General features: G+C 47.4%; 1 long non-coding RNA gene across 1 annotated transcript; it reads right to left on the bottom strand.

The window, feature by feature from the left end:
* Positions 1-4255: 4255 nt before the first annotated feature.
* Positions 4256-23076, bottom strand: LOC146832726 (uncharacterized). Its single transcript, XR_014961325.1, has 3 exons — positions 22946-23076; positions 19795-19906; positions 4256-4545 (listed from the first exon to the last, which is right to left on the bottom strand). It is a non-coding gene; the product is annotated as an uncharacterized LOC146832726 (long non-coding RNA).
* Between the last annotated feature and the right edge of the window lie 990 nt (positions 23077-24066).

Below are 24066 nucleotides of genomic sequence, written 5' to 3'. Positions count from 1 at the left end.
CCTGGTGACTGCTCCGCCTTCATGGAGAAATTTACTGACTTTGCTTGTGACCAATAATCACAAAGCGACAAACAGATCTTTCATGTAGACTTTAATCTTCACTGAGGCATTTTGGAAGATTCAGCTGCCAACAGACTTGCCACATTTTTCCCAGGAAATTATCCTGTTCAACATAGCACAAAACCAACACTCTAATGGCTCCACTCTTGACCTTGTTATCTCCGAAGTAGATATGCTAACTGCTGTTGATCTTATCCCAGTAGACTGTTCTGACCACTTTCTCATCCTCTTCTCTCTCCACCTGTCTTATTCTGTGAGCCCTGGCCAACCTAAAAGGATTACCACCTGGTTCCACAACACCGAAAACATAAACCTTGACATTCTGTGCAACACAGCTAAGAGGTCACTTCCTGTCTTAGACACCTAACTCTGATGACAACGATGTTACCACCCAATATCTCACGAGTCTTTCAGTCGTAATTGAAAATGTCGCTCCACTACAAAGTAAAAAAAACAGGCACACTCCGTCTGCACCATGGTTCAAAAGATTCCTCTATGAAGAAAGACTCCGACAAGAACTGACCTAAAAAGCTATTTGACCTTATCAAAAGTACCAGCAACTCTCCCTCAACCGTCAAATTTGAAGACCCTCCCAAGAAAGCAGCAGAATTTACACTATTCTTTGGTGAAAAAGTGAAATCGCTCGTAGATCAGATCACTCATCCTACCCCCCTGAGGATCGCAAATCCATAGTATTGTGGCTGAACTTTGACGTCATCACCGAAGATGCCATCCTCAAAAGCATTCTAGAAACAAAACCTTCAAACCATTCTATCGTCCCCATCCCTAGTGACATTGCCATTGACATCTAGACCTACACGCTCTCCTACTGAACCAGTCTTGTAAACCGCTTCCTCAACCAAGGCTCCCTTCCAGTTGCCCTTAAAACAGGACAGGTTACCCCACTTCTTAAGGAATCCTCTGCTGATGTGAATGACCTCAACAATTTTCGCCCCATCACCAACCTCCCTTTTCTTGCTAAAATTACTGAAAGTTGTGCAGTGAAGCAACTCTCTCAACATATCAAGGACAACAACATTCTGGATGAATTCAAATCTGGCTTCACTCAAGGCTGCAGCACTGAAACAGCCTTGCTACAAGGGATCGACGATGCCCTGCAAATACTTGACTCTGGTGAGCCTTGTCTCCTGATCCTTCTTGACCTATCTGCAGCCTTTGAGACTGTTAATCACAACACTCTTCTGAACACATTAAATAAAAGAATGGTTTTGAAGGCACAGTGTTCAAAAGCATTGGAGCATCCCTCTGGGGCAGATCTCAGATGATCAAAATAGCAAACTGTCTCTCTACATCATCAACAGCTTTAGGACAAGGTGTCTCTCAAGGCTCGATCCTCGCACCCACCCTGTTCAATCTTCACATGGAACTGCTGGTAAATCTCCTAAACAAATCCGGGATCCACTACCACCTCTATGCTGATGACACCCAAATCTACCTTAAGGTGTCTTCTGCACACGGTATTTCAATCCTCAACACCACTCTAAACTTCATCCAAGATTCGAAGTCAACTCATCAACTAATTTTGAATCCTTCCAAAACGGAATTCCTTCTCCTCCCTACCTCACTCTCTCCACCTCCTGTTCAATCATGGATGGACAATATGAAAATACTTCACAACAAACCTATCATTGTTCACAACGCCAAATCCCTAGGCGTCATCCTAGACAAAAGACTCAACCTACGTTCCCATATCAATACCATCGCCAAGAATGCATGTTAACAACAGCGCCTTCTCTGGGGAGTTTGGTGTTTTTTTCCTGAGCAAGATCTAAACATTTTGGTCCAATCATTGATTCTATTTAGATTCGACTACTGCAACTCTCTTCTTGCCGGCCTTCCCTTAAACCCACCTTTCCCCTCTATAATCCATCCTCCATTCAGCGGCCCATGCCGTATATGGGGCCAAAAGAAATGATAACATCACGCCCATACTTTTTTCTCTTCGCTGGCTTCCCATCTAAGCTAGGTCCATTTACAAGACTGCCTGTATCACCCACAAAGCCTTGCACACTTTCACCCCTTGCTATCTTGAGAATAAACTCAAAATATCAGGCGGCTCCAGACCTTCATGCAATGCATCAAACTTACTGCTCAAACCTCATACTTTCAACAGGGAAAGAGTTATGGCTCAATCCTTCTCAGGCAACACGGCTAGAATTTGGGACTCGCTACCTCCAATCCTCCGGACCACCGTCTCTTTCCGGACTTCCAGAAAATCTTAAAACTTTTCTCTTCCAAAGACACTTCCAGGAATAATTCAACCCAGTTCATGAAATCACATGAGCAACAGGAAAATGTCCTCAGATAGCTACTCTATAGGGTCATGTGATCATATATGCTCGTATGACATATGCCAAACACACAAAACCTAGCTTGGAAGTTATGGCTGGGCTGTTCCCATTGGAGTAGGGACAATACTGATCTGCATATAGCTGGGACTAAACGGAAGTGGATTGGTTTGCAAAATAACAATGGATTGGGATGCATCCCTGAGTAATACCAATGGCTGAGAATAATTCACACATTCTGTCTGTCACTTTTTTGTATATTTCCTATGGTAACTCAGGAAATGTATGAAAACCAATTCATAGTAATCTTACATTTAAGAGCGGACACACATCACCAGTATACTAAGAGCATGCTGGTGCTTTCCATTTTTCTGTGAGCAGATCACAGTCAATCATGAGTTTGTTGAAAATACATGGTCAAATTAACCTTTTCTAAACAGCGCAGCCCATCAGCAACTGACAAACCTTCAGTATCAATGATCAGGTTGCCCTTGAACCCCCATATTCCTTACTCCTGTGAATATAGTGACTATGTTCCCTCCATGACTGCACCCTGGGGAATCTCTATTCCTGTTTGTAGGAGGACGAGTGACGTAGAGGACAGAATCCTTTGCACCAAGTGTGACTCCAAGAGCCAACTTTATTAACAAAAAATAGAAGATTTCGCCATCATCACAACTCATTTACAGAAATGTTGGGAAAGGGAGGGAAAGTTGACAATGTTTGTAGCTTCCCATCTCCTGTCATTGAGGCAGTGAACCACCAAAAGATATAGAAATAGAATCGAAAACACAAATAGAAATGGCTTCCTTGTTAGATATTTAAGTGAAGACATGAAGGCATGTGTTCTCAAGCTGTACCCCTGAGGAATGTAAAGGCCAAGACCCGATTGCAGCACTCGAATGGAGTAGGTTCGAGATTGTTCAGAAGTACTTTGAGGAGTTTGGAAACTACTGGAAAACTCTGGTACGAAACCTTGATGTGGAGAGGAGATGCAAGCTGAAATAGCCTTCAGCGTCTGTACTGATATAAATGATCACAGGGTATATAATAAAGCTCCAATAAATTGCAAGCATTGAGAGCGAGGCAAGGGAAGATTTCTATTGCTTCACAGGAAATACCAAGTATTGTAGAAGAACAATTGCATTAAGCAAAGAGCTATTTCCTGTAATTTCGGAAGTTCGATATACAGATAGTATATGCCTTGAAGGTTCAACACAATACAATTCCTTGGGCTGCGGGATATAAAGGACATATGTCAAACACATAAAGCCTGGTTTTGAAGGTCTGGCTGGACTGTTCCCATTGGAGAAGGGTCAAGACTGATTTGCATAAAGCTGGGTCCAAACTGAGGTGGCTTGCTGTTCGAAATAATGATGGCTTGGGATGCAACCCTAGTAATTACCAGTGGTTCAGATTAATTCAGGCATTCCAACCATCACTTTTTTGTACACTTTCATATGACATATGCAGCAACTCATTAAATATGTACGAAATCCAATTCAGAATAAGCCTACATGAAAAAAGAAGACACACATCACCAGTAAACTAAGAACATGATGGTGCTTTCCATTTTTCTGTTAGCGGATCACAGTCAAACCAGGTTAGCCATGGGCTGAGGGAGACAGCACCAATATCAATCGGGGGTTTGTTGAAAATACACAGTCATATTAAAATGTTCTAATCAGCAACTGAATGACCTTCAGTATCAATGATCAGGTTGTCCTCGAACCACATATGAATATAGGGACCATGGTCCCTCTGTGGGTCCATCGTGAGGAATTAAAAAATTTCGAACATTCGTGACAAGAATTTTCAATTCTATTAAGGACAACGGAGGCGAGGATTATGCTTCTCATTTCTTTACTAGAAGCTCCAGCAGCCAATGAAAATACAGACAAAGAAACATGTGATCAACCATAAAGTCCCAGGGTATATAAGGTCCCTGCATGAACATAGAGTCCTCTTTCTTTGTAAACATAACAGTTAAGTCCATTTACGACCTGCTCCTGAAGAATCACCGGCCAACAAGGACTGCACCAACGAAGAACCAAAGCCCAACGGGCTGCCTGCTCGAACTGGATCCTGTACCAGATAATCCCCTCTTGTGCAGACGAGGAACTGTATACCAGCTAGCCATAGCCGAACAAATTCAGGCGTTATTTGCTATCAGCACCTGAAATAAAAGAAGAAAAATCGTAATGGCCATTCAAACCGTTTGGTAAATGACAATATTGCATAACCAGAATGAAGAAGGGTGGGAAACATTCAACTGATGCATAATTAACATGTTCAAGCAGATATATATTATATAAAACAAACATATCTTGGGTGGGATAATCCTCGCCTCTATTGTCCTTAATAGAATTGAAAATTCTTGTCACGAATGTTTGCAAATTTGTAATTCTATGTCAGGACCGGAGGCTCCGATTATGCTTGTTCAAAGCTTAGCCACCACAACTGAATCTACATCCACAATAGGTTTATAATAAAACGCTTTAAAGGTATGTTCAGTAGATCAATCAGCTGCGTTCATGATGTCTGATAGGCTGACACCTGCTGAATATGCTTTTGAAGCCTTAGCTCCCCGGGCTGAATGAGCCTCAAACTTGGAAATATTAATCCCTGCTTTGCCCATAAGCCAACGCATCCATCAAGACAAGGTAGCCGGAGCCACCGGGCGAAAAGGTTTCTGCAGAGCAATCAACAATTGACCTTGCATATTTGTACGAAATTCTGCGGTACTCACCTCGTAATCTTTAAGGCATTGCACGACACACAGCTTGGGGTTATTTGGAAAAGCTGGGTAAGTGATAGACGCAGTGATACACTTAGTCCTTCTGGACAAAGTAATGGTCACTCCTTCTGGAGAAAATCTACGCCCGCTAAGTCTAGCGCACGAACGTCAGAGACATCCCACAACTGAGAGTATTTAGGACAAGGAGGTTTCACCATCCTTACACCCCAAAGCAACTTACATACCAATGGATGTTCCCCTATGGGTTCGCCCTCCAAAGGCAAATGCCCCGCCGATATAGCGGACCGAAAGTTGTTGACTGTCCTGTAAACCAAACCCGAGAACGTAATAGAGGCCAGAAAATTAACAACTAAAGAGACATGTGCTTTAGAGGGATCCACGTCCCGTTGAGAGCACCAATCACACCATCTCTTCCATGAGGAGGAATACCCTCTGTGGGTGTTGGCCGACCAGGCCTCATTGATAAATCTGTTAGCCTCGCGTGAAAGGCCCGGGACTTTCCATCTGTCCCTGAAACCCGCCAGGCCACAAGAGGAAGTTGGCCGGATATCACCAATGGATGAGGGTTCTGAAGAGGGTCCAGCAATAGGTTCTGCAACCGGGGAAGAAGGACTGGGATCGCACAACTCATTTCCAGGATGACAGGGAACCATGCTTGAGCTCTCCACAATGGAGTGATCAAGATGAGTTCTGCCCGATAAGCTCTTGCTCGCGCTAGATCCCTGGGGATCATGAGAAACGGGGGAAATGCATAGCACAGGGACGTCGGTCACTCCTGCAGGAATGCATCCGTGGCCAGGGCTTCTGGATCCGGCCTCCAACTGAAAAACTGGGGAACTTGTCTGTTGAGTCGGGATGCAAACAAGTCTATCTGATAAGGACCGCAAAGACTGGTCAGGTTTTGAAACACCAAGGGTAATAGCATCCAATCGCTGGAATCCTGCAGATGACAGGAATGCCAACCTGCTACTTCGTTGCTGTAGCTCGGAAGATATTCCGCAACTACTGAGATTCTGTTCTGAAGACAGTAATGCCAAAAGTCCTTGGCAATCTCTACCAACATCCGGGATTTGGTAACACCCAATTTGTTGACATATCGTACCGCCTATACGTTGTCCATCCGAAGAAGGATACAACAATCCGTTTTCTGGGGCGAAAGACATCGGATTGCGAAGGAACCAGCTAACAGTTCCAGACAGGTGATATGCAAATACAGTTCTTCCAGCGACCAACGACCACCCGTTGACAATGGGCTGCAACGGGCTCCCCAACCCCACCGGATGGCATCTGATTCGATCACCACATCCGGGGTTGATCCGAATAGCGCTCGGCCGTTCCAGGCTGCCATGTGGTTTAACCACCAGTTCATCTCCAGCCTCGCCTCCTCTGAGAAAGAAATCTGTTCTGGGTAACTGAGGCCTTTTCGGAGATGGAGGATCTTGAGCCGCTGAAGGGCCGGGTAGTGAAGGGGGCCCGGGAAGATCGCCTGAATGGAAGAAGCCAAAAGACCCACTATGCGGGCTAATGATCTCAGGGATGTCATCTTCTTGTGAAGTGTAGACCTCAATTCCCTTTTGATGGCCCTGATTTTTGGCATTGGCAGCAGAAGCTGACAAGTCCGGGAGTTGACCAGGAAGCCCAGGAACTCGATGGACTGAGTAGGGGTCAGTACTGATTTCTGCGGGTTGACAATGAACCCGAAATTCTGCAACAGACTGATCGCCCAATTGAGGTGCGTTTGAACTACCTGAGGGGAGGACGCCAAAATTATGATGTCGTCTAGATATATTATGAGGCGGACTCCCCGAGCTCTGAGTGACTCCACCACTGGTCTCAGAAGCTTCGTGAAGTACCACGATGCTGACGACAGGCTGAACGGAAGAACTTTGTACTCGTAGCACACCTTGTTCCATACAAATTGAAGAATCGCCGATGAGGGGGGAATATGGGAATGGACAAATACGCATCCTTCAGGTCCAAGCGGACCATCCAGTCCCCTTCCTGGAGGAGATTGCGTAGCAGATGAATACCTTTCATCTTGAAGTGCCTGTAAATAATCCATGAGTTGAAATCTTTGAGGTTTAACACCAACCTGGACCCACCGCCTTTCTTTTCCACTAGGAAGACATTGCTCAGAAACCCCTGAGGGTGAATTACTGAAGGCACAATTGCGCCTTTCCGTAATAAGGACTCAAGTTCTGTTGAAATAAAGATCTGATCTCATTGGGAAAAAGACAGAGGGAGTGGGCGAACGTCCTGCGAAGGGGATTCGTACAGTTCTAGCTTGTACCCCAGCACTGTTTCCAACACCCACGTATCTTGTGAGATCTCGCGCCAGTTGCTGAGAAAACAACCCACTCTGCCCCCCAACATCACTTCGGAATAATCAGGCTCACCTGAGCTTACGGCATCCTGTTGATTATTGGAGTTGGCACCAAATCTGCCACCTTTTCGGAACCTGTTTCGCGATCGTCGAGTGGGGTAGAAGGAGGAGGTATTGGAATTGTTCTCTTGATATCCTCCTCTTTGCTGGCCACGCTGGGCGCCTTGATTGTAAACCCGGCCGAACGAGCGCCCACGAAAGCGTCCGGCCCTGCCAAGAGCCAGGCGGAAAGCCCGTTTGAGTGATCCTTGGGCTTTATCTAGCCCGCTGAATGTAGCCACGAATTTGGTTAACTCTTTCAAGAAGGGTAGTCCGAACAGGAGACCTTGGGCTAGGGGACCTGATTCAGATGTGGACAGTTCGGCCAGTTTGGGATCCAGTTTTAGGAGAATGGATCGGCGGTGCTCCGTCGAAAGAGCACAATTGGTGTTGCCAAGTTGGCACACCGCTCTCTGGGCCCAGCCAATTAGCTCGTCAGGATCAATGGCAGAGGATGACTCTTTGGAGCTAAAGCCAAGCTCCAGAAGTTTGGTCAGAGGACCCGCTATATCCAATAGTTTGTCCTGACAGGACCTCCAAGATCTGTCCAGGCCTTTCTTGGGGTCCTTGGAATATTTCTTTAAGTAAGTTAGCATTGAAGGGTCAACCTCTGGGGTTTCCGCTACTTTATCCGCCAGGTCAGGCCTAGGGCATTCCGACCGAAGCCGTGCACGCACCTCTTTATCAAACGCCTGGCGCAGATGGGACTGGACATACTCCGCCACTTCCTGGGGCGGAAGTCAAGCCTTAGAGTTAGGATGGATGATGTCAGCAGGCTCAAAATTGAGAACTCTAGGGGACAGGGTCGGTTCCGAATGTTTCTCCTTCCTTGCTTTTTTGGAAGGGCGTGGAGCCTCCTCTTGGTCAGTGTACGGGTCCGAGGAGGTGTCCTGGTCATCATCCTACTGAGATATCTCAGTAATCGTGGCCTCTCTACCTGGAGTAGAGTGTTCCTGATCAGCCATTGATTTCGCCAGTCTAGCAAAGGCAGCAGCATGGGGGTTCGCCCTTCCTTTACCCCCAGATCTAGCTCGGGTACCTGAAGAGGGAAGCCAGCTTTGTTGCTTGGCGTAGGTACAAAGGTGACTTTTCAAGGGAGCAATTGCCCTTACCAGCGCATAATTCACTGAATGTTGGACACCCACGTCTAATGCCTCCACGAGATCATGTTCTATCGAACCAGAGGGTTCCTTTTCGTAATAATAATAGTCCTCCTCATAGTACTCAGACATTTTTAACACACAAGTGTGCAATCACTGACCCTGGAGGTCTGCCTGTGACTGTGAGAAGTTCAACCAGGTAGGTAAAATATGCAAAAGAGGTCAGGGGGGGTGGTAACCCCAGGCAAGCCCTAGATCAGTCACCCAAGGTGAGCAAAATACCAATTTAGGATGTGGAGGGAGGTAGGGCTTGCTGAATCCACCCTAGGCAAAGCCTACGCTCAATTGTGCAGCCCCCTGCGTGAATGTATGCAGTAGGGCGTCTGAGGAGCCAAAACGAGCCTTTTTCGCGCTGAAAGAATCTCACATGAGGGTCAGAAGCATAAAAACGCTGCTTCGGCATTCACTTAATGCCCGCAATTGAATCAAATGGGCAAAATGGCCGCTGCGCATGCGTGCTGGCTGAGGCTCGTCACTCAGGCGCGCGTCCTCGCTCCTCGGAAACCTCCCGCTCCGCTAATGGCCCGCAAAAGACAATCGACATGAGGCAACCGCACCGCGCTGACAGCACGGAGATGCGGACAGAGATCAAAGGGCTCCGCACAAACGAAAGGTGAACGCACGCGAACGCGTCAAATCCCAGCAAAGGCAAATAACAATCCAGGCACACCGGCACAAGATAACTACAAATAGGCATGGAAATCGCCTTGCAGCGATCGCGAACACAAGCCACAAGAAAGCAGCAAATACAATTAGGCATGCGATCGCAAATACTAACAAACAACAGTACAATAGCTATAACTCTTTCACAGTATGAGTAAAAGTAAAGAGCACTTAACTGGCTGTGGAGCAGCAAAGAAAGAGGACTCTATGTTCATGCAGGGACCTTATATAACCTGGGACTCTATGGTTGATCACATGGTTTTTTGTCTGTATTTTCATTGGCTGCTGGAGCTTCTAGTAAAGAAATGAGAAGCATAATCGGAGCCTCCGGTCCTGACATAGAATCTGTATTCCTTTTTGCGGGAGGAGGAGTAAAATAGAGGAAACAAAGAATCACTTGTGCTACATGTGAGTCCGAGAGCCACCTTTAAAAACAGAAAGGTTTCACCCTAATCAATGCTCGTAGCTCCCCATCAATTGTCACTGAGGCAAAGAAAAACAAAAAGATATGGAACTGAATCAGTAACAGAAAAATAAATAAACATAGAAATGTCTTCCCTGTGAGATATTTAAGTGAAGCCATAATTGCATGTCTTCTCAAGGTATACCCTTGAGGAATGTAAAGGCCAAGATCCCATTGCAGCACTCAGAATGGAACAGATTGGAGGTTGTTCAAATGTCCTTTCAGGAATTTGGAAACTTGGAAAACTCTGGTGATCTAAACAGAAACCCTAATCTGGAAAGGAGATCCGAACTGAAATAGCCTTCACCCTCTGTACTGATAGAAATGATCAAAGTGTATCTTGGAAATGAACGACAGACATTGAGATCAAGATAAGGGAAGATTTTTGTTGCTTCACAGAAAATGCCAAGTCTTGCCAAAGGACGATTGCATCAAGCCAGGTGCTATTTCCTGTAATTTTGGAAGATATACAGTATACGGTATACAGAAAGTGTATGCCTTAAAGGTGCCAGCTCCATAAAATTCCTTGGCCTGCTCTAAACCTACTTTTTTTTTATTTATTTTTTTTTAAAGATTTTATTGTGCATAAAAAGGATTACAAACGCGGGCCTACAACCACCAGGGCCGGCCGCTAGTAGTCGAAGTGTTCCAGCATAGCAGAAAACAATGGCTGGCCCACAGGGGCTCCGCACTATCACAGTAAATCAGACTGCACATAAAGGAAATCAGAATACACACTTTTAGTATAAATAACAACAAAAAAGAAAAATACAAAAATACAACAAACAAGGCGAAAACGACTTATGAAGGGCGGCGAACACCAGCCGGGGGAGTCAACACCCAACCACCCGAGGGCGGTCAATAAAATAAGACCTAAAGGGAGGGGGGGGCCACGAGAGAACCAAATCTGTACTCCTAAGTACGAGATGTACAAGGAACCCTCAAGGATCAGGGGGACGAGGCAACCCCGGAAGTATCTACCAAAGGGGGAGCACAGATAGACCCACGATACGCGTTCCACTGCCCCCAAATTTTACCCCAAGCCCCCGGTTTACCACGGGCCACATACACCGTTTTCTCCCTGAACATGCACCAGTCCATGTTTTCCTTCCAGACGGACACGGTGGGAGGCCGCTGGGAACCCCAAAGCTGCGCAATATCTCTCTTTGCAATCATGTTCCCCAAGGCCGCCCACCGAGCCTGAGCCGCATTGCAGTCATTGGGCTCCCATACATTCAGCACACAACGACGCACCTCCGGCAGCAGAGCGACCCCGGTGACTCGTCTCATAATATCATGCACCCGGCGCCAGTATTCCGCCACCTCGCGGCATTCCCATAGGATATGGAGAAAAGTAGCACTGAGCCCGCAGCCACGCTTACAGAGTCCGTCGTCTGAAAACCCCATCGAGACCAGGCGGGGGCCCGTCACATATACACGATGGAGAATCTTAAGCTGGACCAGGCGGAGACGGGCCGGGATGGCCACCTCCTTAGGGGATGACAGTGCAGTCTGCCAGTCCTCATCGTCCAGCTCCACCCCATCTCCCGTCCATGCCTCCCGAAGACGCACCAAGAGGTCAGCCCGATTGTTTATCAGTTTTTTGTAAATCAGGGATATAGTACTGTCGGGGACGTGACCGTCGAGTATGCGGGCCTCGAGAGGCGAAGAAGAAGGGACCGTGGTCCCCTCCCCAAAGACCGAAAGCAGGGCGTGCCGAACCTGTGCATAACGGAAGAACTCTCTGTCACTAAGCTCATACTCGCGCTGAAGCGCCGCGAAGGATTTAACCGCACCTTTAACCCACAGGTCCCCCACTCTGCTGATGCCGATCGTATCCCAGCGCTCAAAGCCTTTCGTTGTCCAGAGGCTTCCCAAGCGGTCTGAGTCGAATAGAGGAGTGGCGCACGTTAAACGCTCACTCCAGCCCATCGCAACGTTAGCCGCCTTCCATACACGGACCGCAATCCTGGTAGGGCCCGTAAGGGCCCCACCAGCAGACCGCGAGTAAAGCGCTCTGTTATAGTTACCGCCGGGGAGCAGGAATTTATCCATCTCATATGCCGGGTTCGAACCAGGAGCGTACGTAGCATGATTAATGGCAGACAGCTGGGAGGCCCAATAGTACCGTCTAATATCAGGAAGCGCGATGCCCCCGTCATACCAGGAAAGAGTCAGCTTGGCCAAAGCGATACGCGATCGCCCGTCCCAAACCAGTCTCCTCTGCAAACTCTCCACCTCCCTAAAGTAGGCCGCAGGAATGACATCGAAGGAGTTCTGGAGTGCATAAAGGAATCTGGGAAGGGACATCATTTTAAACAGCGCCGCGCGACCAAGCGGAGACAAGGGCAGCTTACACCACCGAGCCGTATCTGCCCTCAAACGCCGGAGTGGAGACAGGAGATTCTGCTCATAGCGGACCGCCGGATCCAACGAAACGTACACCCCCAGGTATTTAAAGCCGGACTGAGATATTTGGAGCGGAAGCCGAGGCGGCAAGAGAGGAAGACCACCAGAGATAGGATACACACAAGATTTGGACCAGTTGATTATCAGACCCGAGTTTTTCCCGAAGGAAGTAAGGACATCAAAGAGAACATTGAGCGACTTCCGCGGTGAGGTGAGATACAAGAGAATATCATCCGCGTACAATGAAACCCGATCCTCGAAGCCCGGGGCCCACCGGAGCCCTCTAATCGAGGGCTCCCAACGGAGCCAGGCAGCGAGCGGCTCCAGGGCGAGAGCAAAGAGCAGCGGGGACAACGGGCACCCCTGCCTAGTTCCCCTCCCGAGAGCGAAAGGCCGAGAAACCCGCCCATTGACAACCACCTGAGCCATTGGTCCAGCATAAAGGAGCTTCACCCAGCCAAGGAACCCCTCCCCAAACCCAAACTTCGCCAAGACGGCCCAAAGAAATGGCCATTCAATGGTATCAAAGGCCATCGTGGCGTCTAGGGAAACCAATATGGCCGGTTCAGCAAAGTACTCGGCCCTAGCAAGGACGCCGTGCAGACGCCGTAAGTTGAGAGCGGTATTACGATGTGGGATGAAGCCACATTGATCCGGATGTATCAAGTCACATATAACGCTCAGCAAGCGATTAGCGAGGACCTTAGCAAGGATTTTGGGTTCGGCATTCAGCAGGGAAATAGGCCTATAGGAGGCACAGCGGTTACGTGGCTTACCCTCCTTGGGAATCACTACTATAGTAGCCAGACGCTGGTCGTCAGGAAGGGAACCCCTCTCGAGCGATTCCTGAAACATATGACGGAGGAAAGGCGCGATTTTATCCGGGCGCAACTTATATAGTTCAATCGGCAGGCCGTTGGGGCCCATAGCCTTGCCCGAGCGGAGGGAGCGAATCGCAGTAGCTATCTCTTCGACAGACAAAGGGGCATCCATCAGCTCGCGGTCCTCGACGGATAAGCAGGGCAGGGCAATATCCCGAAGCAGAAGACGAGAGTCGTCCTCGTCTCTATCAGACACCGGGGAGTACACCGCACGGAGGTGGTCAGCAAAACACTCAACAATCTCACCAGGCTCAGTCACACACACTCCATCCGACACCCGAAGCTCCGGGACCACACGATTCACTCTCTCCTTCTTGTCCAACCAGGCAACCAGCTTACCCGCCTTGTCTCCGGCGTCATACAACCTACCCTGCTGCTCCCTATACATAGACCTGGCAGCATCAGTGACGAGAGACTTGTATTCAAACTGCTTCAGGCTGAGGGCATGCAGCCCCTCCGGGGTGACACCCGCCTCCAAGGCTGCCTCCAGCCCCGATATTTCAGTCTCCAGCGTCACAACCGCCTCTCTCTTAACCCTCTTGGCCTCCACTTTCTGGGACAGGGCATGCCCGCGGAGCACTGCTTTGAAAGCTTCCCACAGGGACACCGAGGACAACACCGACCCCTCATTCTCAGAAAAATATTGATCAATCGACTTAATCAGGCTATCACGGATCTTGGGGTCTCGCAGGTACCAAGGGTTAATGGGAGCGATCCGCCCAGCGGATCGCGACCCGGTGTCAAAAAGCAACCACAGTGGGGAATGATCAGAAATACCCCTGGCCAGGTGTTTGACCTCTCGAATCCGAGTAGCCTGGGCCGCAGGCATAAGGAAATAATCCAGTCTGGAGAGACTCCCATGGGCCCCAGAGTGAAAGGTGTACTGACACTGTGTCGGATGCATTAACCTCCAACAGTCCACCAGACCGAAGGTCTCCAGGAGCCCGCCCAGCCACGCCTGGGCAGCAGGGCGGGCCCTGGGCGGATGACGGTCCAGGTCACCCGAGACAACCGAATTAAAGTCCCCACCCATAAGCAAAAGACTGTCAGGAAGCCCAAGCAACATACGACCCAAGTCTGAGAAGGTGGAGTTCTGGAGGCCCGGGGGAACATAGACCGAGATCAAGGAAAGGGACTGCCCCTCCCACCTCCCAGTCAGAGCCACATAGCGCCCTCTATCGTCTGGGACCACCCTGGTGATCTCCAACGGAAGTGAAGCTCACAAGAGAATGCCCACCCCTCTCGAACCAGTGGTGAAACCAGAGTGGGCCACAAGTCGATATCCCCCCCTGTTCATAGCCTGACAAACATTGCCAACCAGATGCGTCTCCTGTAAGAACACCACATCAGGAGTCAGACGACGCAGATATTGCAGCACAACACCCCGTTTGATACGGTCCCCCAATCCATTGACGTTCCAAGACATCAATCTCAACCCGTCCCCCCCCATCCCATCCAGTAGATCAAGGGCCCCCTAGCAAAGAGCTCAACACCCAAGGATGAACCATAGCCAATACTTCGCCTTGAAAACAAAAAACACAAATGCAAACAACCCCACCCACCCACCGACCCCCCCCCAAACTCCAACACCCCCCACCCTGCACCCCTGCGGTCCAAAAAACCACCCCAACTTGCAGTGTGCCTGTCGCCCTACAAACCCCATTCTACGAAAAGACCCCGGAGGAGGAAAGGGACCCGGCCCCGCCCGCTCCCCACACACAACATAGTGAAACAAAATGCACAAAGGAAGTAGAACCCAGCCGAACAGTACAACCTGGCAGAGTCCGGGACCATAAGTCACTCCAAAGGAGACCCACCACCCTCGGCACCGGCAGAGGGCCCAGTCCGGTCACCCCGGTCTGGCAGCGAATCCAGCCAGTCACTCACAGTCACAGGAGAGTCAAAAAAGGTAGTCCGATCTTCATGTTCCACTCGGAGCCTTGCAGGATAAAGCATAGAGTACTTGAGACCGAGGTCCCGGAGACGCCGCTTCACCCCCTGGAAGCCCATCCGCTGTTTCTGGACAAGTTGGGTGAAGTCCGGGAAAAAGTTAATGGACGAGTTCTCATGTCGGACCGGGCCATGAACCCGTGAGGCCTGCAGAATCGCGTCTCGGTCTCTGTAATGGAAAAGTCTCGCAACGATAGGCCTCGGGGGGGCACCCGGTCGCGGCCGGCCACCTGGGACTCGATGGGCCCGCTCCACAGCGAAAAACTTACTCAGGCCAGCGGGAGCAAGATGTTCGAGGATGAGCTCCTCGACCAGGAGATCAACCGGGCGGTTATCGGAGGTCTCCGGAACGCCTATGACGCGGATGTTATTGCGGCGGGCCCGTCCCTCGAAGTCTTCCAGCCGCCGGGCCATCAGATCATTGGCCGACTTGAGATCGCCGAGAGTGGCCTGCAGGTCCGAAACGTCCGTACCAAGGGAGGACGTCCGCACATCCAGCGATTGAACCCTCTCGTTGGTCTTAGAGAAATCGGCCCGGATTAGCGTAATGTCAATGGCCACCGTGTCGATTTTACGGGCCAAGGCCTCGTACTGTGTAGCGATGGTCTCTCTGATGCCCTTAATGGCGCCCATGATGTCCTGCAGGGACAGATCCGAAGAAACGGACGGGCCACCACTGGTGTCCTCCGGGGGGACATTGGCTGTCCCGGGGGATCCTTTACCCTGAGCGTAGCGGTCCATGTTGTTCATCTGGACCGGTCCCCCACGTAGGGATGTCTTGGTCTTACGCCTCTCGGGGTCCCCCTTGCCTCCCATGAGAACCTCGATCGCCGAAGGGGACCACCGAGGAAGCGTCGAGGTGGCACAGGCCAGGCAGGCGCGTGTCGCACCACAGGCCGCAATATGGCGGAGCGAAGGGACCACCGTCAATGAGCACACTGGCAGCAGACGAAGCCACCGGCATCAAGCGAAGGCAAAATGGAAGCCCAGTCGCACCAAGCAAGTCCACAGTCCAGCCCCTCAAAGACCAAAAGTGAAACCGAAAGTGATGTGACGGCCACTGGCACCGCTCCGCTGCCGTTGTTGTTCAACTACGCCCCGGCTCCACAGATCACCCTCGCATCGGGCACAGCCGTAGGGTGGGCCTCAAAAGTTCAAACCACCATAACTCCGGATTGCCAGGTCCGATTTGATTTCCGAAAGGAGTTTAGTGTTCAGCCAGCATTCGTCTCCCAGATTCCATCAACCGAGTCAGGATAGATTCAGGATAAATTCCGAGGAGCAGCGAGGGTCCGGGGAGCCCTGTGCTCACGCGACCATCTTGGATGCGCGCTAGGCTCCTCCCCTAAACCTACTTTTTAAACTTTTCTTTCTTTGGAAATTTGATGAGGTATTATATGTACAAATTAGGGCAAAAGCCTTCCTTCGTGCTCAGAAACAGAAGGATAACAGCGATTGTCCTTTCTGAACTTATCACTCATCCGATTGAATATAGCAGATCTTCTTTACCAAGATGTTTGTGTTTTGGAAGGACTGTTTAGCGGCATGTGTTGGCATCTTTAAAAAGGGTGATAATTAGTAGCTTACAGGAAATGTGCAACAGTAAAAAAAAATGAAAACATGTGCAGCTGAAGCAATGCACCAGTTCTGTAGAGCTGCATAGCTGTGATGTGAGGTCCTGCATCGTCGTCGTGAATGCATTCTACAAGGGCTTGCGATGCGAAGTTCAGCAACGAGGATGCGTCACGTAGCCGCGGCGATGCATCTGTTCCAAGGAGCTGTGAGGCTGCGATGCAAGAACCTTTCTGGTTTCGAGGCACCATTGACGAGAAATTTGCGATGCAACGTCCCACATCCAGGATGCATCGCACAATGTTGGTACCAATGCAGGCTGCAAGGCCAATGCGGAGTCCTTGCACTGGAGGAATCCTCGCAGCAAAGGTGATGGATCTGTTCTGCTTGGGATTGCATCACTCACCAGAATGATGCGTCGGTTCGGCTGAATCCACAGACTGGCTGGCAGAGCACTTTCGGGCCCATTTGCAAGGGACCAGGACTGGGGTGGCGGGGTACGACTAACAGATGGCATAGTTGAGGTGCTGGGTTCAAGGTTGTTGAAGGATTCTGTCCCTGAGGCTCTAGTCAGGAGGCCATCTAGCCGTTGGAGTCACTCTGGGACTGGGTTTAACAGATGCAGGTCCATTCCATCTCACCAAGGCAAGAGAGCAGCAGGCAGCAGGTGAGCACAACAGGGCAGCAGTTCTTCAGAGCAGCAGTCCAGCAGATTGCAGTCATTTTAGCAGCACAACAGTCCTTCTTCCTGGCAGAGGTAACAGGTTCAGAAGTGTACTGAAGAGTCGATGTCTGAGGTCCAATATTTATACCAGGTGTCTCTTTTGAAGAGGGAGAAGCTTCTAGTGGTTACCCTTTAAAGTCCACAGGCGTCATGTCCCCCTGCCCTGGCTCCAGTTTAAATACAGAGGATATGTAACCATTTGTGTGGAGGCAGAATACAGCATGTGTAAGTAGGGCTGTGCCCAGCTCCGCTCTCCCATCCTACCAGTGGGAGACATCCAGACACACCTAAGCTCTATATTTTGTGTGGCTGTCTAGGAGGAATAGACAATCCCCTACTGTCAGCTACACCCAGTCATGTGGTCGAGGACAGGCTACAGGCACTAAATAGCTAAAGCAGTAAAATGCCAACTCTCTAAAAGTGGTATTTTCATAACTATAACCAAGTATTCAACTTGACAATAAGAGAGGGTTCTTCATTACTGTCCAAAGACACAAAACATAAACTGGTTAATTGTTCCCATTTGGAATGTACTGATTCCTACAGGTAATGCCAATGTTATCCTCTGGAAGAGGCAGGCCTTGTAGTAGTGAAAAACAAATGTTTTTACTGCCAGGACATGTAAAAAGTAAACGTACATGTCCTACTTTTTAAACTCTCTGCACACTGCCCTCTATTCTGTTCAGGGCCTGCCTTAGGGGTGACTCATATGGATTAAAAAGGAAGGCCTGGGAGTGGTAAAAAATTTATTTTGCCAGGTCCAAATGGCAGTTTAAAACTGAACACCAAGCTGCAATGGCAGGTCTGAGACATGTTTAAAGAGCTACTTAAGTAGGTGGCACAATCAGTGTTGCAGGCCCACTAAAAGTATTTAGTTTACAGGCACTGGGTACATGTAGTGCCACTTTACTAGGGACTTACAAGTAAATTAAGTATATCAATTGGGAGTAATCTAATTCTACCATGTTTAAAGGAGAGAGCACCTTAGCACTGGTTAGCAGTGGTAACATGTACAGAGTCCTACGGCCAGAAAAACGATATCTGCAAAAATAGAAGGGGTGAAGACAAAACGTTTGGGAGAAGACCACCCTAAAGCTGACAGGTCTAACACCAGGGCACTGAAATTCTAGAAGATGAAGTGACCATAGCAGTTTTACACTCATGGGGATTGAAGGTGATAGGGAAGGGGGCTACACCTGTATACCTCTCGCCAATTATCTATCTCGAGTGAAAAACAAACTATTTAATCTGTGGCTTAGTTTGCCAATGTGGGCTAATAAACTAAGGGTTATAGTCTCTTGAAATTCCAGCATTTTTGGTGAAACATTTTAATGGGTTAGGTCAGCCCTAGAGCCCTAAAAGTGGCACTATTCTGATACTCTCCTTGAGGTTTTCAAGTGAGAAGTCTGCTTTTCTCCCGAACAGCCTTTATGCATCAAGGAGCATGATCAGCAACTGTGCTTGCATGGCCCTGAAGATCTGATGAGCATCATCCTAGTGGACTTTCCGAGATGGCATCAGTGCAGATAGATTTAGTCATGTGTCCACCATTTCTAGCCCAGTCTGGACTGCTCTATGGCATCCATAGCATCCAGTACCAACAGCACAGTCTCTCATTTGCTCAGGTAAATCCAGAATTACAAGAGCAGCCATTTCTCATAACGAGAAGTATTTGGCAAACAAAGATTTACCCTTAGTGCTAGAACTCCTGACAAATTTTGCCGAGATGTATACAGCTTCAATGATGCGCTAGCAGGTGCCACTATTGGGATGGTGAATTGCCAAACAGGCATGCGCAACCAAACTCTCCAACGACAAGCACAGGTTCCAAGGAAGACTACTATCGTTTTCTAGAAAGTCTGCTTCTCTTCAATATATTGAATGGAGGTTAAAAAAAAATATCTTGTGTTTACAATGATCTTGTGTGGCATGATATGTTCCCACAAAAAATCAATCAAAAAAAATCATCTAAATATTTAAAAATATTTACACTCTGTGTCTCTGGTTTCCACATCTTTTGAGGAATGGAAAAAGAAACTGATGTCACTGGCACCATGGCATCTCATAAAGAGCTGCTACCTAACTACCGGTGAAACAATGTGAGTGAGAAGCAAGTAGTTAGATTAGGTTTGCCACTAATAAAATGGATAATATAGCATGCATGAAGTTTAAGCAGTCAGATCTAGTATGAGCAGAATGGTGACTGATGACTGTTGCCTTTTAATGGCAAAATGTTCATATTCTGAGGCAACAATGATTTAGAAGCATTTAGGAGCACGTAAGGCATCATTGTCAAAACAACTACATAGTTCTAATTTTGAAGGTCAAAAAACACAATTTAATGTAAGCATTTACATCCTTCAACAATCTGAATGAAAGAGGTCAGTTTTCTAGTAATAAATTGCTATTTTTGGTATATTTACCTTTTCAACTGAAACTGAATAATTACTGAAGTCTCTGGAACTTAAAAAAAGAGTGCTCTGCACCATGAACTGTAGATGGAACAGTTGTCCCTCTCTGGTGAGTATGGAAATCCTATAAAGATAACATAACACATCACCATTGAGGTTTCCTTTTGCAGCCTAATGCACAAATAGTCATTTACAATAATGCTATGTATTTTCCAGCATGAGTGGGGCATAAATACATCTCCGAACTATCAAAGTGAGTGTGCACAGTGTTCATGCCTGACCCACTGCACGTAACTCCTTAAAATGCTTGAAAATGTTTGAAAATGCGTGAAAATGTTTGCTAACTAGGGCATTAAACAGCACAATGTTCAAATAAAATGTGCTAAATAGCTGCAGCTTTCATTGATTTCATGGTGTGACAAGCAAACTTGACCCTCCTTATGGATATACGCAGAGTCAATCACGCAAACACAGACAACGAACATAGAAGCATACAAGGCAGTCACAAGTGGGGGGAGTCAAGGCTCCTTTACTGGGCCTACACTTTTTAGATAATCAGAACCTGCTAAAAATGTATTTGTAGAACAAACAAGCATTCGCAAAGCGTGTAGCTTTGGGCTATTTTAGGTAACTGTGTTGTCTGTTGTAATTGGTCGAGGCCGAGTTGAAACCCCTCCTTGGTCACCAGAGCACCACTGTGCCAAAACAGATACATGTAGTGCTAGAGGTAAGCAGCTGGGCTAACCGTACTTGAATTTTTTGTTAAATAGCAACCAACATTCCGCCTCAGTGAAGTTTTGGGACGTCCGATGCCCTTAGGTCACTGTTGTCTGCCAAACTGTGTTTTAAGTAGGCATTGTCATATTTGTGCAGCCGTCTCCCTCACTTACTGAGATGGCACCTCTGGCAGCTTCTCCACTCAAAGGCCAGCCTGTTGACATCATAACATCACATCCAACATCACTTCAAATGTCCAACATCGCATTCCAGATAACACCAGATCACAGCACCAGATACAACATCACAACCAGGGCAGCCGATACGTTTGGCAGCAACGGGGGATGGAGGCCCCCAGAACTGAACAAGATGACAATTTTGTGTCTGGTGATTGATCAGCCTGACATTCCCCTTGTCTGGAAAAAGGTGAGGGTGTGGCCCCTCAGCCCATACAGAAGGGCTGCGGCTAATCACATGCAGTCTGGCTTTAGCGCTGGTGGTGCCCCTCAGTGACCTACTTATCCGCCGATCCCTCACTACCACCTTGCAAGGGTGCCCCCCATCTCTCTACAGCCACTCTCTCACATGTATTTAATTTCTTATTAGTGTTACTTATACCAATGCAGGTTGTTGGAGCACTTTATATCACACAGATACCTTATACATAGACAACAAATCATAATCATACAACTATGCAAATCAATGTATAGGAAATGTTACATAAAAAATTAGGACTACAAGTAAGGGCAGTTACAAGTCATCCATAATAGTAGGCAGTATATTTTAAGAGTACTTGGTCTGAAGAAGAACAAACTCAGGATTTAAACATAACACAGTAGTTTGGGTTGGTTTTATTAATAAGAATGTATTTCTACCCAATCAAACCTTTTTTTACCAATGAAGTACTGGCGAAACAATAATGTTCTAAACCTATGCCTTGCGGTTTGCATGCAGCTATTTCATAGTTCACTGTGCTGTATTAGAATGACTGTAACATGTTAACATGTAAACTGCAAGTAACAAAAGGATCTGTGTGGCAAAAGTAGTGTCCCACTGACCTACCTGTATAAAGTAAAATTCCTTAATCTGCATGTTACACATACTTTGCAGTAGGTAAATTAACCCTTTGAGCTATTTTTTGAAGAGTCAAAATTACACCTAGACAAAATTCAGAGCTCTCCAGCAGGTACATTAATCACCAGAGTTATCTTGACCATTTTGTTACTGCCTGGAAACTGCTGGGCACACAGAGAACTCTGCAGTAGGTGCCTTCAATCCCATAAGATATTTTAAAATGCAGCGTCCCTCAAGCTCAGTATCTGGCGCAGTGGTACCAGTTGCACCACCCTAAAGCCGGCCCTGATCACATCTTAGGTAACTTCAAATTTAACATCACATCCAAGATCACAAACTAACATTACATCATAGCATGACATTCAACACCACATCCAAGTTATATCACATCACAACATGACATTCAAAAACACATCTAGCATAATAACATTGCATCACAACATCATACTCAACAAGACATCCAACAAGAAGTCACATTCAAAATAACAATGTAATAAATGTAATGTGGAAAAAACAGAGATACTCTTCTTTGATGTAAAGGCACAAGAGCCCTGGGAGTCCTTTTAGCCGGTGGATGCTGCTCCCCCACTATGCCAGGCTAGTACAGTGAAGAATTGAAGCATTACGTTTGATGGCAAGCTATCCTTTCTGCCTCAGGTTAATGCTGTGATTGGGACTTGATTTGGTCTGCTGCGTGTGCTAAGGAAGTTCCTACACTTTCTTTTTCAACAAGGAAACAGGTAGTTCAGGCCTTAATAACATCTAGACCTGACTACATTAATGTACTGTACTTGGGGCAGCCTGACTTCCTGATTAATAAATTAAAAGTGATCTAAAACGCAGCAGCCAGGACTCTTCTCGGTCTGCCTTTGAGAACACACGTCCATCTAAGGGCTTCCCATAAGGAGGAGTATCCTTTTTAGGTTGTGCGTGCCTAGGCATTGCATGTGCGGCTCTGAAAAACATGCTGTCTCTATAGTAGGGGCTGTAAGCCCGCCTATCCTATCACTTTTGATTGGTTGCTTCAATTGATCTTTAAAAATGGTTCCTTACTCCTCCCTCTTCGTCCCGCCACTTTGCCTGTTGTTTACTGCCACGGAACATTCCCTAGTACATATGGCCTTACAATTAGCCGCTTTTCAGGTCGTTTTTCGGCACTATTTTCATTGTTTCCTGCTCGTGAAAGCTTGTTTTTTTCCCTTCAACCGCCTCCGCAAGACCCTGCTTGCCGCCCCCCACCACCCCTCACGTGTCGCTGCTGGTAAAACAGCGCGAAACGCAACACTTAATTCGAGGGTATTACTTGCTCTGGGGTTCCTCTGCTAGATAGGGCCTTAAATGCCTGTATGGTGGGCAGACTGTTATTGTTTACCTCCTATTTTTTTCTTCTCATGTGGGAGGTGGGATGACTGAACAGAGGGTTAATGCTACGCGCATAAGTCCGTCGGCTGCGCTGCCGCCTCTGGTGCAGGAAACCAGGGTTCGAACCTCGAGGTCGCGTCCACATCCTGTGATTCTGGGCAAATCACTTAATCTCACCGTGCCTGAATGTGTAGTAAATACGGTGCTATGTAAAGCGCTCCAATACCTTCGGGTCGAGTTCGCGCTATATAAATATGCAATAACAAATAAAGTCCTCCGGGAATGTATAAACATAAAGCAAAATTATACGAATGTTAAAAAAAACACGGTTAGATAAACTTTACAAGCATGGTATAATACACGCAGATTTCATTATGACATTATTCGACTTCAAATTGAGAGCTCATTATGCAAACAAGTTTTCCTTATTTTCACTACATTGTAGATCACGAATAGTTACCAAATCATCTAAGCGCACAAAACCACAATAAACTACGACACTAACGGCGACTAAAACATCAACCAACTAAAAAAAAAAACAATAGGAAAAGTAACGTTTTAAAAAAAAATCACTAGGTATGGTCAGGTAGAATTCAAATACCAAAATGGCCACCGCATTTACACTTTTTTCCTGTCCGCTTTCTACTTTTACTGTCATGTTAAAGCGAGGCTTTCGGTGTGTGCTCCTACCAGGGGACTCGAGTCGCGGAGATTGATATGAATCCCAGATTATATTTGCTCCCTTCCAATGTTCGAGTGGTGTTGGGCATTAATGCCTTGTCCTGTGTACCTGTCCTGTATACCACATTCAAATAGACTTGCGCTATATTGTCTTTGCAATAGTCTAGTTAATTAAAAATATGTTACCAGCGAACGCGTTTGTGTAAAATACTCCATTTCGCTATTTGTAGCAAGTTTGTCGTTATGTTTTTTAATTGCAGCAGAACGAAGACTTCCATTTCAGGAACACACCTCGTAACAACATCCAACCATTCTAGTATCGCCGGTATTTCACTCTTTTTTTTTTTCTAGTCTCAACACTACCTGGCTTCACAATCACTGGATGACCGCTTGTTCCTATCACTGTGGTATGGCATCACCACCCTCTGTTTGCAGTCATTTGTTCAATAC

This window comes from Triturus cristatus, chromosome 5_1 (genome assembly GCF_964204655.1).
Source record: "Triturus cristatus chromosome 5_1, aTriCri1.1, whole genome shotgun sequence".
Taxonomy (NCBI): domain Eukaryota; kingdom Metazoa; phylum Chordata; class Amphibia; order Caudata; family Salamandridae; genus Triturus; species Triturus cristatus.
This window is presented reverse-complemented; position numbering and strand designations above follow the sequence as displayed.